Source organism: Scyliorhinus torazame, chromosome 3 (assembly GCF_047496885.1).
Source record: "Scyliorhinus torazame isolate Kashiwa2021f chromosome 3, sScyTor2.1, whole genome shotgun sequence".
Classification (NCBI taxonomy): domain Eukaryota; kingdom Metazoa; phylum Chordata; class Chondrichthyes; order Carcharhiniformes; family Scyliorhinidae; genus Scyliorhinus; species Scyliorhinus torazame.
In genome coordinates, this window is record NC_092709.1 from 101,577,479 (window position 1) to 101,590,066 (window position 12,588).

General features: G+C 47.4%; 1 long non-coding RNA gene across 1 annotated transcript in view; it reads right to left on the reverse strand.

Moving 5' to 3' along the window:
• Positions 1 to 465: 465 nt before the first annotated feature.
• The window catches only part of LOC140408623 (uncharacterized), a 184,193-nt gene continuing 172,070 nt past the window's right edge, over positions 466 to 12,588 (reverse strand). The window contains exons 2-3 of the long non-coding RNA XR_011940155.1: positions 7,981 to 8,060; positions 466 to 3,211 (exon numbers count right to left, since the gene is read on the reverse strand). This is a non-coding gene — a long non-coding RNA (uncharacterized lncRNA). The remainder of the gene's footprint in view (positions 3,212 to 7,980; positions 8,061 to 12,588) is intronic.

Sequence of the window (12,588 nt, forward strand, 5' to 3'; positions counted from 1 at the left end):
TTCACCTTTCAAACTAAAATGATTGAGCTGTTAAACCCACTCTTCTTCAATTTCATTACAAAACATCTCCCTTCATTTAATACTTGAACAGGTGTTTGAAATTGTTGAGTTAGCCGAGTTAACCATGTGATTAAAAAAGCAGATGACTTAATCACATGCAGTAAAAATGAAAAACAGCTCATCAGATATGGTAACATATGCCCCAGCCTGGTTCGTGTAAACAACTGAAGTTATCCCTATGGGATCTGAATAAAACTCAGTGGAACATTTAGTCTTGTGCTAATTAGTGAACAGCACTACATGACATTGCTGAATGCAAAGTACTCCTCACCATCAGCAAGATTACAAAGAATATGTATCCGTAACCGTTTTCATAAATATCACATTTGGTGAAGTAGAAATTGAACCATTTTATTTTAGAATATTCAAAAATGTTAACTAGAATTTTTTTTATAATCAGTCTTTATTCTTTGGCTGCATTTTTCTTTAAAATGTTATAGTTTTCTTGGATTTCATTACAAGGACTAAACATTTACATCTTGTAACAAGCCACTTGATAGGTTTTCTTTGCATAGAATATACTTTATTCTTAAAATATCTGAAAGAACATTGCCAAATATTTCTAAATGGCCATCACAGAAAGTGCAGTAACAGTTTTCCACATGGATCATGTTGCACAGACTTTTCAAAATGACCTTGAAAGAAAGTCCAATGATATTCAAGTTGTATACATAGATCATGTTACACTCTTAGGTGCTTTAATACAGTTGTGATACATGTAATATTCACTACATACATTCAATGTGAGTCATACAGCCCTGAGGGGGGTCTGTACAATTCCCAGCCCCTTGGTGCGCTATGGCTGGAAGGTCTTAGACAGCAACCGTTCCCCATTGCGCATCCGCGGCAGCTGCCCCCAGCTTTAGTGCATCACTCAGCACGTGGTCCTGGACTTTGGAATGTGCCACTTTGTAACGCTCGGTCTGGAACAACTCTGCACGTGAAGGCCAGCAAGTATCGGCAGACCAAAGAGCATCTTTTACTGAGTTGATATTTCTCCAGCTGAAGTTGATATTTGTTTTGGTGTGGTTCCCTGGGAACAGGCTGTGAAGCAGTGTCCTGCGTCACAGAACTGCTTAGGCTGAACCTTAACAAAAACTACTGCATTTCTCTCCACACCTTTGCAGCACATTATACAAAGGCATGGACATGGACTGCAGCAATTCAAGAAGGCAGCTCACCACCACCTTTTGAAGGGCAACTAGGGATGGGCAATAAATGCTGGCCTAACCAGTGACACCCACATCCCGTAAATGAATTTTAAAAATAGTCTCTTCCCACCACAGCTGCCTCAAGGGCAATGTGTGGACCGGATGACAGTTCAGGCATGTAGGAAGGATCTGACAGTGATGGCCTTTCTCTCAACCAGCCAAACCATGTCATGGTGCATGTTTGAAAGTTCTGGCAATGAGGCATTCTGCAAAATGACTTTGACAGACTGCTCAGGGAAGCATCTGACATGGTCCACCATCTCCTTTTCCCACAAGGCCTCTATGCAAACCACTGCTTGATGAACTTGTGGTCAAGGGTGCTTCTCCACATAAATATTTCCATTAGGGATAGGTGGTGCAGCACAGTCCAACTACCTGGAGTTTTCCATGACAATCCTTTGGAACACTGGGGGCAGATAGAACCTCAACACATTAGCGACACTTGATGTTTGCGTTCTAAAGGTCAACGCACAGCTTGATGCAGCCGGCTCCCAAACCCAGTTGAAACTGGTCGCAGATGTTGTTCAGCCTGTGCCGCAACAGCAGACCTGAGCAATGGTAACATCATCTGTATATAGCAAGGCATAGACCTGAGTGTCTGCACTGCCTGAGGTCCTCATTCCTCTTATTCCTGAATCCCTGCTGATGGACTAAGCAAAATTTTATGCAACGCACAACAGGACTGGGGAAAGAGGACAACCCTGCCTGATTCCAGATTTAATTGGAAAGCTTTCTAATTCCTACCCATTGATTGACGCTGTGCTGTGCTTCTATAGAGCAGTTTTATCCAACTGCAGATTCTCTCCCAACTCTATTTTGAAGAGCACATCCACCATGTAGGTGTGCAATACTCTGTCAAAGTCTTCTCCTGGTCCAGGCAGCTGTGGACACCCCTGTCTTCTACATATGCAATTGTGTTCCTGAGCAGTGTAAGGCTGCCAGAGTTCTTCCTCCCTGGTACAGTGCAGGTCTGGTTAGGATGAATCACCAACTGACAATGACATTGGAAAGAAATTTACAGTCCACATTCAACAGTGAAATGGATCAACAATTTCTAATTTCCTCCCTTTTCCCCTTCTGCCGGTAGGTGAGGGTGCTGTTGTCTTTCCTCATGGATTCTGACATGCTGCCAACGAGAAACTTACTCTCGTACATATCTGATCGGTCTGGGCCGATCCAGTTCCACAGAGCTGAATACAAACCACCAGCTAGTTACATCACTTCCTTCATGTGATTGCACTTTTACTTGAATTATTTCACCATAGAATAGATCAAACAGATGATACTGGAACCCTACCGTTGGAAATTTCAGTTATACGTTTTAATGTTTACTCCAACACATATATCTTTGTAGCTCTTAACATTTTGCTCCTTTTTCGCTTCTTGCCCTTGTCATCAGGGACAAATAATTTTGTTATTTCAATTAATTCTCATGCATCGGGAAAGGTCCTGCACGTTATTCTAACATGGGGAATACCAGTTTACAGTAACTGTGCAAAATGTAGAATAACTTTTTAAAAATCATTGCATTGTCAAATCTAAGATTTACAATTAAAGATTGGATGTTCTTGCTTGCAAGCTACTCCTCAAAATAATAAAGGTTCACAAGCATTACAGGCAGAGTTTTTTATTTCATTCATTTACAGGATGTGGATGTCACTGGTTAGGCCACCATTTATTGCTCATCTCTAGTTGCCCTTCAGAAGGTGGTGGTGCGTTGCCTTCTTGAATCGCTGCAGTCCTTGAGGTGTAGGTACACCCACTGTGCTGTTGGGGAGGGAGTTCCAGGATTTTGTCCCAGTGACAGTGAAGGAACGGCGATATATTTCCAAGTCAGGATGGTGAGTGACTTAGAGGGGAACCTCCAGTTGCAGTATCTGCGGTTCTTGCCCTTCTAGATATTAGTGGAAGGTGCTGTCCAAACCCACGACCACTACCACCTAGAAAGACAGATATTCACAGATTAAGCATATGGTGATAACTATTACTGACAATAAATAAATATACACTTAACAGCAGTGCTTATAGAAAAACCTTGCAAATTTTAAATCAGAAAAACCAAACATTTGAATGGTGAAATTGTTGGCTGATCAGCCCTCATCAAATTCTGAGGCCTTTCCCCAATAACTAGTCTTTTACATAATTTTTCCAAATCCTGTTATGTTTTATTATTACCTAATGTTCCTTTCATGTCCCCTGTCAATCATTTAAATTTTACACATCCTGATTAGTCTATCAATTAAATCGTTAGAATGAAGTAAGTTATAGAAATACGTGAACTATCAAAGGCATTCAAACATTCCTGTGTGTGTTATCTTTCCATTGCCCGAGGCCATATTCCTTTTGATGCCTGCCACCTGTGACAAATATCGAGTTCATGTTAATGGGCGGAATTCTCCCAACCTGCCTGTGACGTGTTTAATGGCAGTCGGACGCGGGGAATTTGGCAGGAGTCAAAAATGCAGAAACCAAGCCAGCATAAAATCCCATTGCAATTCTCCCAATTGCAGGTTAATGGTGGGTTACTCTTCCTGCTGGCAAGTGGTGCAAAAACTATTTGTATTAATTTCCATCTAATGAATGTGGCACGGTGACACAGTGGTTAGCACTACTGCCTCAGTGCCAGGTACCCGGGTCCAATTCATGCACTTAATGTGCTGTTTGCACATTCTCATCATGTCTGCGTGGATTTCCTCCCATAGCCCAAAGATGTGAAGGTTAGGTGGATTAGCCATGCTAAAACTGTCCCTTAATGTCCAGGGATGTGGAAGTTAGGTGGGGTTACAGGGATAGTGCAGGGGAGTGGGCCTAGGTAGGAGGCTCTTTCAGAGGGCCTTGCAGACTCAATGGGCCAAATGGCCTCTTTCTACTTTGTAGGGATTCTATGGTTCTATGAATGCTCATTAAAACAGCTGCTAGCCGGAATCCCATGAGGTCTTGCAAACTTGCATCATGCCAGAGATAAAGGCTGGCATGCACAAGGTGGTTCCTAGACACCAGAGGCTTTGACGTAAGTGCAACATGCAAAGCCTTCCTGCCATAGTGCTGCTCTGCTCCTGATGCGCTGGAGATCAGTCTGTCCGGGCAGGCTAGTTCCTGCCCTCCACCTCTATGCCAAGCTGGTCTTCATTGACAGCGCTGGGCTGCTGGATCCACGGATTCTCCTATGTCACCAACTCGGATCAATGCTGTACCTGGGGTTGGGGAGTACAGGGGTATCCTTCTCCCCGATTACACACACCAGTGTTTATCTGGACAGCACTGTGCTGCGGCACTCATGCAGCCACCGCAACAAAGGTCCGAAGTTCGACAGGCGGGTGGGTTGCGAGAGCATGGGTTGGGGGTGGGCAGATTGAAGTCAAGGGGGACAATGTTGAAGGAGGGCTGTGCAAGCAGTGGGGTGGGGGAAGGGGAAGGGCAAGGGCTCACAAGGGCAGGCAGAAGGGCTAGGAGGCAGATGAAGAGAATGAACAATGGAAAGCAGAGGAAAAACCAAGGGGGAAGGTGGATCCCAATAAGATTAATTGATTTTTTAAAAAGAATTTAGAGTACCCAATTATTTTTTTTTTCCAATTAAGGGGCAATTTAGTGTGGCCAATCCACCTAACCTGCACATCTTTGGGCTGTGGGGGTGAAACCCCCACAGGCATGGGGAGAATGTGCAAACTCCACACGGACAGTGACCCAGGGCCGGGATTTGAACCCGTGTCCTCTGAGTCAGCAGTCCCAGTGCTATACACTGTGCCACATGCCGCCCGATTGATTGATGATATTTATTGTCACATAAAATGAAGTACAGTGAAAAGTGTTTTTCTGCGGCCAAGGGAACGTACACAGTACGTACATAGTAGACAAAAGAATAATTGACAGGGTACATTGACAGTGGTGCATCAACAAATAGTGATTGGTTACAGTGCGGAACAAGGCCAAACAAGAGCAGCATAGGGCATCGTGAACAGTGTTCTTACAGGGAACAGATCAGTCCCAGGGAGAGTCATTGAGGAGTCTAGTAACTGTGGGGAAGAAGCCATCCTATGTCTGGATGTGCGGGTCTTCAGAGTTCTGTATCTTCTGCCTGATGAAAGGGTCTGGAAGAGGGCAAAGCCTGGGTGTGAGGGGTCTTTGACAATGGTGTCTGCCTTCCTGAGGCAGCGGGAGATGTAGACAGAATCAATGTGAGGATGGCAAGCTTGTGTGATGCGTTGGGCTGAATTCACCACACTCTGCAATTTCTTGCGATCTGGGGCCGAGCAGTTGCCATGCCAAGCTGTAATACAGCCGGATAGGATGCTCTCTATGGCACATCTGTAGAAGTTTGTGAGAGGTTATGCAGACCTGCTGAATTTCTTTAGCTTCTTTAGTAGGAAGGAGAGACGTTGTTGGGCTTTCTTGACTGTTGCATCAACGTGAGTGGACCAGGCCAGACTGTCTGTGATGGTGACCCCCAGGAACTTAAAGCTATCGACCATCTCTACTTCGGAGCCATTGATGTAGACGGGCGTGTGTGTCGTGAGTACGCTTCCTGAAGTTGATGATCAGTTCCTTGGTCTTTCCAACATTTAGAGAGAGGTTGTTTTCAGTACACCATGCAACCAACTGATCTATCTCCCTTCTGTAGTCTGATTCATCGTTGTTTGAGATACGACCCACCATAGTCGTATCATCTGCAAACTTATAGATTGAATTGGAGTTGAATCTCGCCACACAGTCATGTGTGTACAGGGAGTACAATAGAGGACTGAGCACACATCCTTGCGGGGCGCTGGTGTTGAGGACTATTGTGGAGGAGGTGTAGTTATCTATCCTGACAGATTGAGGTCTGTTGGTGAGGAAGTCAAGGATACAGTTGCACAGGGAGGGGTCAAGTCCAAGGTTGCAGAGTTTGGTTATTAGTTTTGTTGGGATAATGGTGTTGAAGGCAGAACTGTGATCTATGAACAGCAGTCTGACGTAGATGTCCTTATTCGAGAGTTGATTGTAGGGCTAGTGAGATAGCATCTGCTGTGGATCGGTTGCTGTAGTAGGTGAACTGCAATGGATCGAGACCATCTGCGAGGCTAACGTTGATCCGTCTCATGACTAGCTGCTCAAAGCATTTCATGGTAACAGATGTCAGGGCCACCGGTTGGTAGTCATTGAGGCACGCTACCTTGTTCTTCTTTGGTATTGGTATTATGGTGGTTTTCTTGAAGCAGGTAGGGACCTCGGAGCGGAGAAGTGAGGTGTTGAAGATATCTGCGAATACACTCGCCAGCTGGTCAGCGCAGGTTCTGAGTGCTCGCCCAGGGACTCCATCGGGGCCCGTCACTTTCCGCACGTTTACTTTCAAGAAGGCAGCTCTTACCTCCGAGGCTGTAATAGTGGATATGGGTGTGTCCAAGGCTGTTGCGGCGGGTGGCACTGATCTATAGGCTGACTGTTCAAAGCGGGCATCGAACTTGTTCAGTTCATCGGGGAGGGATGCTCCAGCCCCAGAGATTCCGCCTGGCCTTGCTTTGTAGCCTGTGATCCCTGCCATAGACGTCTTGGGTTTGTGTCATTGGCCTGGGACTCTAGTTTGATCCGGTATTGTCTTTTGGCGCCCCTGATGGCTTTCCGTATGTCGTACCTGGATTTCTTATGTAGGTCAGGGTCGTCAGACTGCATGGCATGCAGACAAACAAGGGTGTCTAAGGACGAACACATGTATTACCAGAAGGAGATGAACGCAGAGGACAGGTTAAGGGGTGGTGACTTGTTATTATGAAATATTAGAGGTGGTTTGCACAAACACTGAACAGGTCGGGGCTGCAGTGCTTTGTGAAATTGTGTGTTGGCCGTAGTCCTCTTTGGAAATGAGAACTATATCAAGGTTCCCATTAGGTTCAGAGATGGCAGACAGGAGACAGAGTGCAGATATTTTTACTATGAAATGGAAAGAAGTCACAGATGATAGACAGTCTAGGGGCCATGTGGACCTCAGTCTGAAGTCAGAGAAAGGAGACAGTATAAAAGAACAGCAGCCATGTAGCAGGATCAATCATTGGAAGTATAGTGTACCCCAGTTACAGGGGGAGGCAAGGTCTGTGTGCTTCATAGCAAATATGTACAGCCTGGGGTGCAGGGCTGCCCGACGGTTATTGTACCTGGTTGTGGCAGGGTCAGTATTGGGCTGCAGAGATGATGATGATCACAGCGGGCATTTGCAGCTTGTATTTAGGGAACACATAATAAGGAGGGGGGGATGTGAGATGTGGGGGTTCCTTGTGGGGTGGGGTGGGTTGGGGGGGGGGGGGGGCATTGCTGTTAGTGATGATGCACACAGCCTCCAAATGGGGTGGGTACAGGATCACATTAAGCACGGTGCTTCGCAGGTGATGGGCTCAGGGGGGAGTGGAGTGGGTGGAGTGTGTCAATGTCCACCAGTAAGTGAACCCATCCACCAACCTCCTCGAGACGGACTTGACCTTCTCCAGCCTCAGGAATTCCGCAAATCGCTTACTCACATCCCCGCATTTTGCTGGCTCCGAGTCCCGTCATCCAAGCAAAATCTGTCCCCGGGCTATCAGAGAGGCAAAGGCCAGAACATTGGCCTCTTTCACCCTTGGATATGCCCAGAACATGTGGACATGGGTCACGGGCCCCACCCTGTGCACCGTCCACACCTATCCTCTACCCCCTCAAAGAACCTACTCATCCTTGCTACCATCATATGCTCCCTATGCATTACCTTAAACTGGATGAAGCTTAACCTTGCACACGATGAGGACGTATTCATCCTCCGCAGGGTCTCTGCCCACATCTTGGCCCCTGTAATGATATGTAGACCGTCATGAAACTAAGGGATTAATCAGAATACCCGGCTATGGCACGACCACTAGAGGGCACTACACAACTCATTATAAAACCAGACACACACTAGACCCTCCCTCTCACTCCTGGCAGGGACTGTAGGATTAGCACCAGAATAGTTTAGATCTCAGGCTGGGTCACCCCATGTGGCCTAGATCCCAGTTGTACAGTTAGTCATTATCACTGAGTTACTAGAGTTAGATCAGCAGAGTGTCAAACTCATTTATCTAGTTGTTGTTATTGAATAAATCCTTTCAACTTACTTCAAGGACTGGAGTGTCTTTCAATGTCGTCTATGGTCAGTAGCAACTTATGTTAATCAAACAGCATAACATAACAGCCCCCACCTCCCCTTCCAACTCCTTCTCCCACTTGCATTCTAAGTCCCCCACCAGGGCCCCCTCCCAGTCCATCAACACCTAGTAGATATCGGACACATTCCTCCCCCAACCTTGTCCCTCAACAGCACTTTGTCTTGCAACCCCAGGGGCGGCAGTCCAGCAAGGGACAGCACATCGCTCCTTACGAAATCCCGGACCTGCAGGTACTTAAAACCGTTCCCCTTGGACAGCTCATACTCTTCTTCCAGGTCCTCCAACCTCACACATTTGACCCCTTTAAACAGATCTCCAAATCGCTCAATCCCTGCTTGCCGCCACCCCCGAAACCTCACATCCAACCCCCTGTGGTGGTCGCAGATCAGCGCCCACACGGAGGCACCCTCCAGTCCCAGATGCTGCCTCCACTGCCTCTCAGGGCCGACACTACCACTGGGCTCATGGAGTACATGGCCGATGAGAACGGCAGAGGCACTGCCAACATAGCCTTCAAATGTGTTCCCCGACACGATACCGCCTCCATCCGACCCCACGCTGACCCCTCCCCACGACCCATTTCCTAACCATGGCAATATTCGCCGCCCAGTAGTAGTTCGGCATGTTTGGCAGAGCCAGCCACACCCCCCCCCCCTTTTCCCTGATCCAGAAAGACCCTCCTATCCCGCGGGGTCTTTCCTACCCCAGACAGACCCAGAGATCAACGCATTAACCTTCCTAAAAAACTACTTCAGGATGAAAATTGGAAGGCTCTGAAACACGAACAGGAACCTTGGCAGCACCATCCTTTTTACCGTCTGCACCCGTCCTGCCAGCGGTAACGCATCCCACCTCTTGAAATCCCCTTCCATCTGCCTCCACCAGCCGAGTCAGGTTCAACTTGCGCAGCTGCGCCCAATCCCGAGTCACCTGGATACCCAAGCATCTAAATCTCACCTCCATCACCCTGAACAGCAGTTCCCTTAACCTCCTCTCCGGCTCTCTAGTCTCAATCAGGAATACCTCCTTCTTTCCCATATTCAACTTGTATCCCGACAACCTGCCAAATTCCTCCAAAATCCCGATACTGCCCAACGGGTCTGAAATGTGTAATAATAGGTCGTTCTCATACAATGATACCCTGTGCTAGACACCCGCCCCGCTTAATCCCTCTCCAGTCCGTCGACACCCTAAGCGCCATTGCCAGCGGCTCTATAGCCAAGGCGAAAAGCAACGGGGAGACTGGGCACCCCTGCCTCATCCCCCGATGCAGCCCAAAATACCCAAATTCACTTGGTTTGTCTGCACATTTGCAACTGGTGCCTTGTACAACAACTGGACCCAGTCCACAAACCCCTGTCTGAACCAGAACTGCCCCAACACCTCCAGCAGATACTCCCACTCTACGCACCTTCTCTGTGTCCATCGGCACCACTACTGAAATGATATCATGATTGTGTTGTAATTCACCGACTGACCACTGGGAGTCTCATTAGTATTTATGTGAATGTTAGAGTCAGGTGACCTCAGACTGCCTGGAGAGTGGAAGAGAGAGGTTGCTTGTGCATGATCATACTGTTATTCGTTTGTTGTTTTGTATATAGTTGACCCATAGTTAATGTTAATAAATCTAGCTGCCAGTGTTCTTGTAATATAAATCAAGCCACCCAACAAGAACATTACGTAGTACCAGGGCTGGATGGCATTAAACACTGAAAAAACCTGCCACAAGGTCCACAGGGATTTGAAGATTTTGCAGACTGCTGGAATTAACAACATGGAATTGTTGAAGCCATCAATGAGTCTCAGATTTCATGGTAATGTGGACAGGAACTGGCGTGTGTTTAAACAACAATTTAATCTTTCACTTTCTGCAGTAAATTTAGATCAATCAGATTTGAGTAAGGTGGCGATGTTCCTAACAGCAGAAGGGCCCGAACCAATTGCTGTGTTTAATATGTTTAAATTTGCAAACAATGAAAATAGTAAAGATTTTAACAAAGTAATTCAAAGAATAGATGCACATTACACCACCAAAATGAATGACATTTATGAGTGTTTTGTGTTCAAATCAGATTTACAGAAGACAGAAGAGTCCATAGATCATTTCATCACTGTTTTAAAGTTAAAAGCTAAAACCTGTAATTTTTCTGCGGTGGAATCTTCTATGATTTGGACCAGATTGTGTTTGGTGTAGTTGAAAATAAGCTGAAGGATCAGTTGCTGAGGAAATTGGAGCTGTCTTTGGAACAAACAGTTAAGATTTGTCAGTCTCACGAGCTAGCAGCATGATGCACGATCAATTGCACAAAGACTTGAGTTGGGTACAACTGAGGCTTTATTGCTCTAAGATGTGTGGTCTCCCACAGCAGCTGGCGAAATGGCTGCAGCATGGAGGACACACATATTTATACTCCGCCTACTGGGCGGAGCCAGCAGGCAGGGACTACCAACGTACCTGTAGTACAGGTCCTACCATACATCACCTAATAGAGGTACAACTGTGGTTTACCACATTCACCCCTGTTAAAATTGAGTCCGGCGGGGGTGGTGGAGAACTATACACAACAAATGGTTTTCTTTTTTATATTTACAATTACAATTTTTGATAGAGAGGAAAACAAAAATGTCTTTTGAAGTCCAGTGGACCAGTTAGAGGTTTAACCGGTCCGGGGCCTTGATGTGCCGCTGGGAGAGACGTAGTGGTGGCGGAGATGCCGATGCTGGTCTGATGTCCGGAGCCTCCGGGAGCATGCTGAAATCCTCTTCATCCTCGAGCGTGGGCAGGGGAAGGACGGATGGTCCCGGGGGAGTTGCTGCTGGGAGCGCCGGGGAAGGGGAGGGTGGTGCCGGGCCGGAGGGCTGTGTGTGTGTGTGACCTGCTGGTGCCAGGTCCCTGAGGGAGACAGTATCCTGGTGGCCATCGGGGAACGCCACGTAGGCATACTGGGAGTTTGCATGGAGCAATTGCACCCTTTCCACCAACGGGTCCGCCTTGTGGAGTTGGACATGCCTACGGAGCAGCACGGGTCCTGGAGCTACAAGCCAAGTCGGGAGCGACACCCCGGATGTGGACTTCATGGGGTGTGTTGTTAGTGGCGGTGCACAGTAGTGACCGAATGGAGTGTAGTGCATCAGGGAGGACCTCCAGCCAGCGGGAGGCCAGGAGGTTCCTGGACCGTAGGGCCAGTTGGACGGCCCTCCATACCGTCCCATTCTCCCTCTCTACCTGTCTGTTTCCCCGGGCGTTGTAGCTTGTCGTTCTGCTGGAGGCGATACCCCTGCTGAGCAGGAACTGACGCAGCTCATCTCTCATGAAGGAGAGATCCCCTGTCACTGTGGGTGTAGGCGGGGAAACAGAACAGAGCGAAGATTGTATTAAGGGCTTTGATGACGGTGGTATGTAGCCACTTAAAATGGCCAACTCCCGATTCAAAATGGCGAACGGCAAAGGCTGATGGGAAAGTCAGCCAACAAGGCAAAAACCAGCTGCTGCAGGTTGGCTGTGTATTTACCTCTGGAAAGGCCAGACAATATCGATACCAGCAACCATCAGCATAACAAAACAACAGCCATCTGCATACTAATGAGCAATCCCCGGGAACAATAAGCAACATTTAGACACACAAAGCAAAACCAGACTCTTCGGCGCCAGCAGGATCCTACACAAAAGGAGGTAAACGAGCACCTCAAGACCACCCATCGATCAGGGAACTGCTCCAGCATTGGAGAAAATCGAACCAAGCGATTGGGACAAAGTCCAATCACTTGGGACCAGGTACAGGGTCCGCCCCGAAAGACGGGAAGCCCCTGGGGACTATAAGAATTGAGCCCCAAGTTCAAATCGCTCTCTTCTTCTCCACCTCTTCGCGCTCTTCGTCCTGCCCGGGTCACCCAGCAACAATGAACCAACATTGACCGTGACCGGTGCAGTGACTCCAGTGATCATCGAACTCATAAGTCTTAATTCAACGCTCGCTACGAGATAGGCGCTCCTAGCTACCAATCGGTACCAACTTTGAATCCCGCAGGCTCAGAACCCGAACGAAAGGCCATTTGTTTCCCTGACCTGGTGGGCCAGTTCCAAGTTAAGTATAGGCCTGTTAGTTGTAGAAGTAGCTTAAACGTAGAATTTGTGCATGAGTAGTGATTACTGTGTATAATAAATGTGC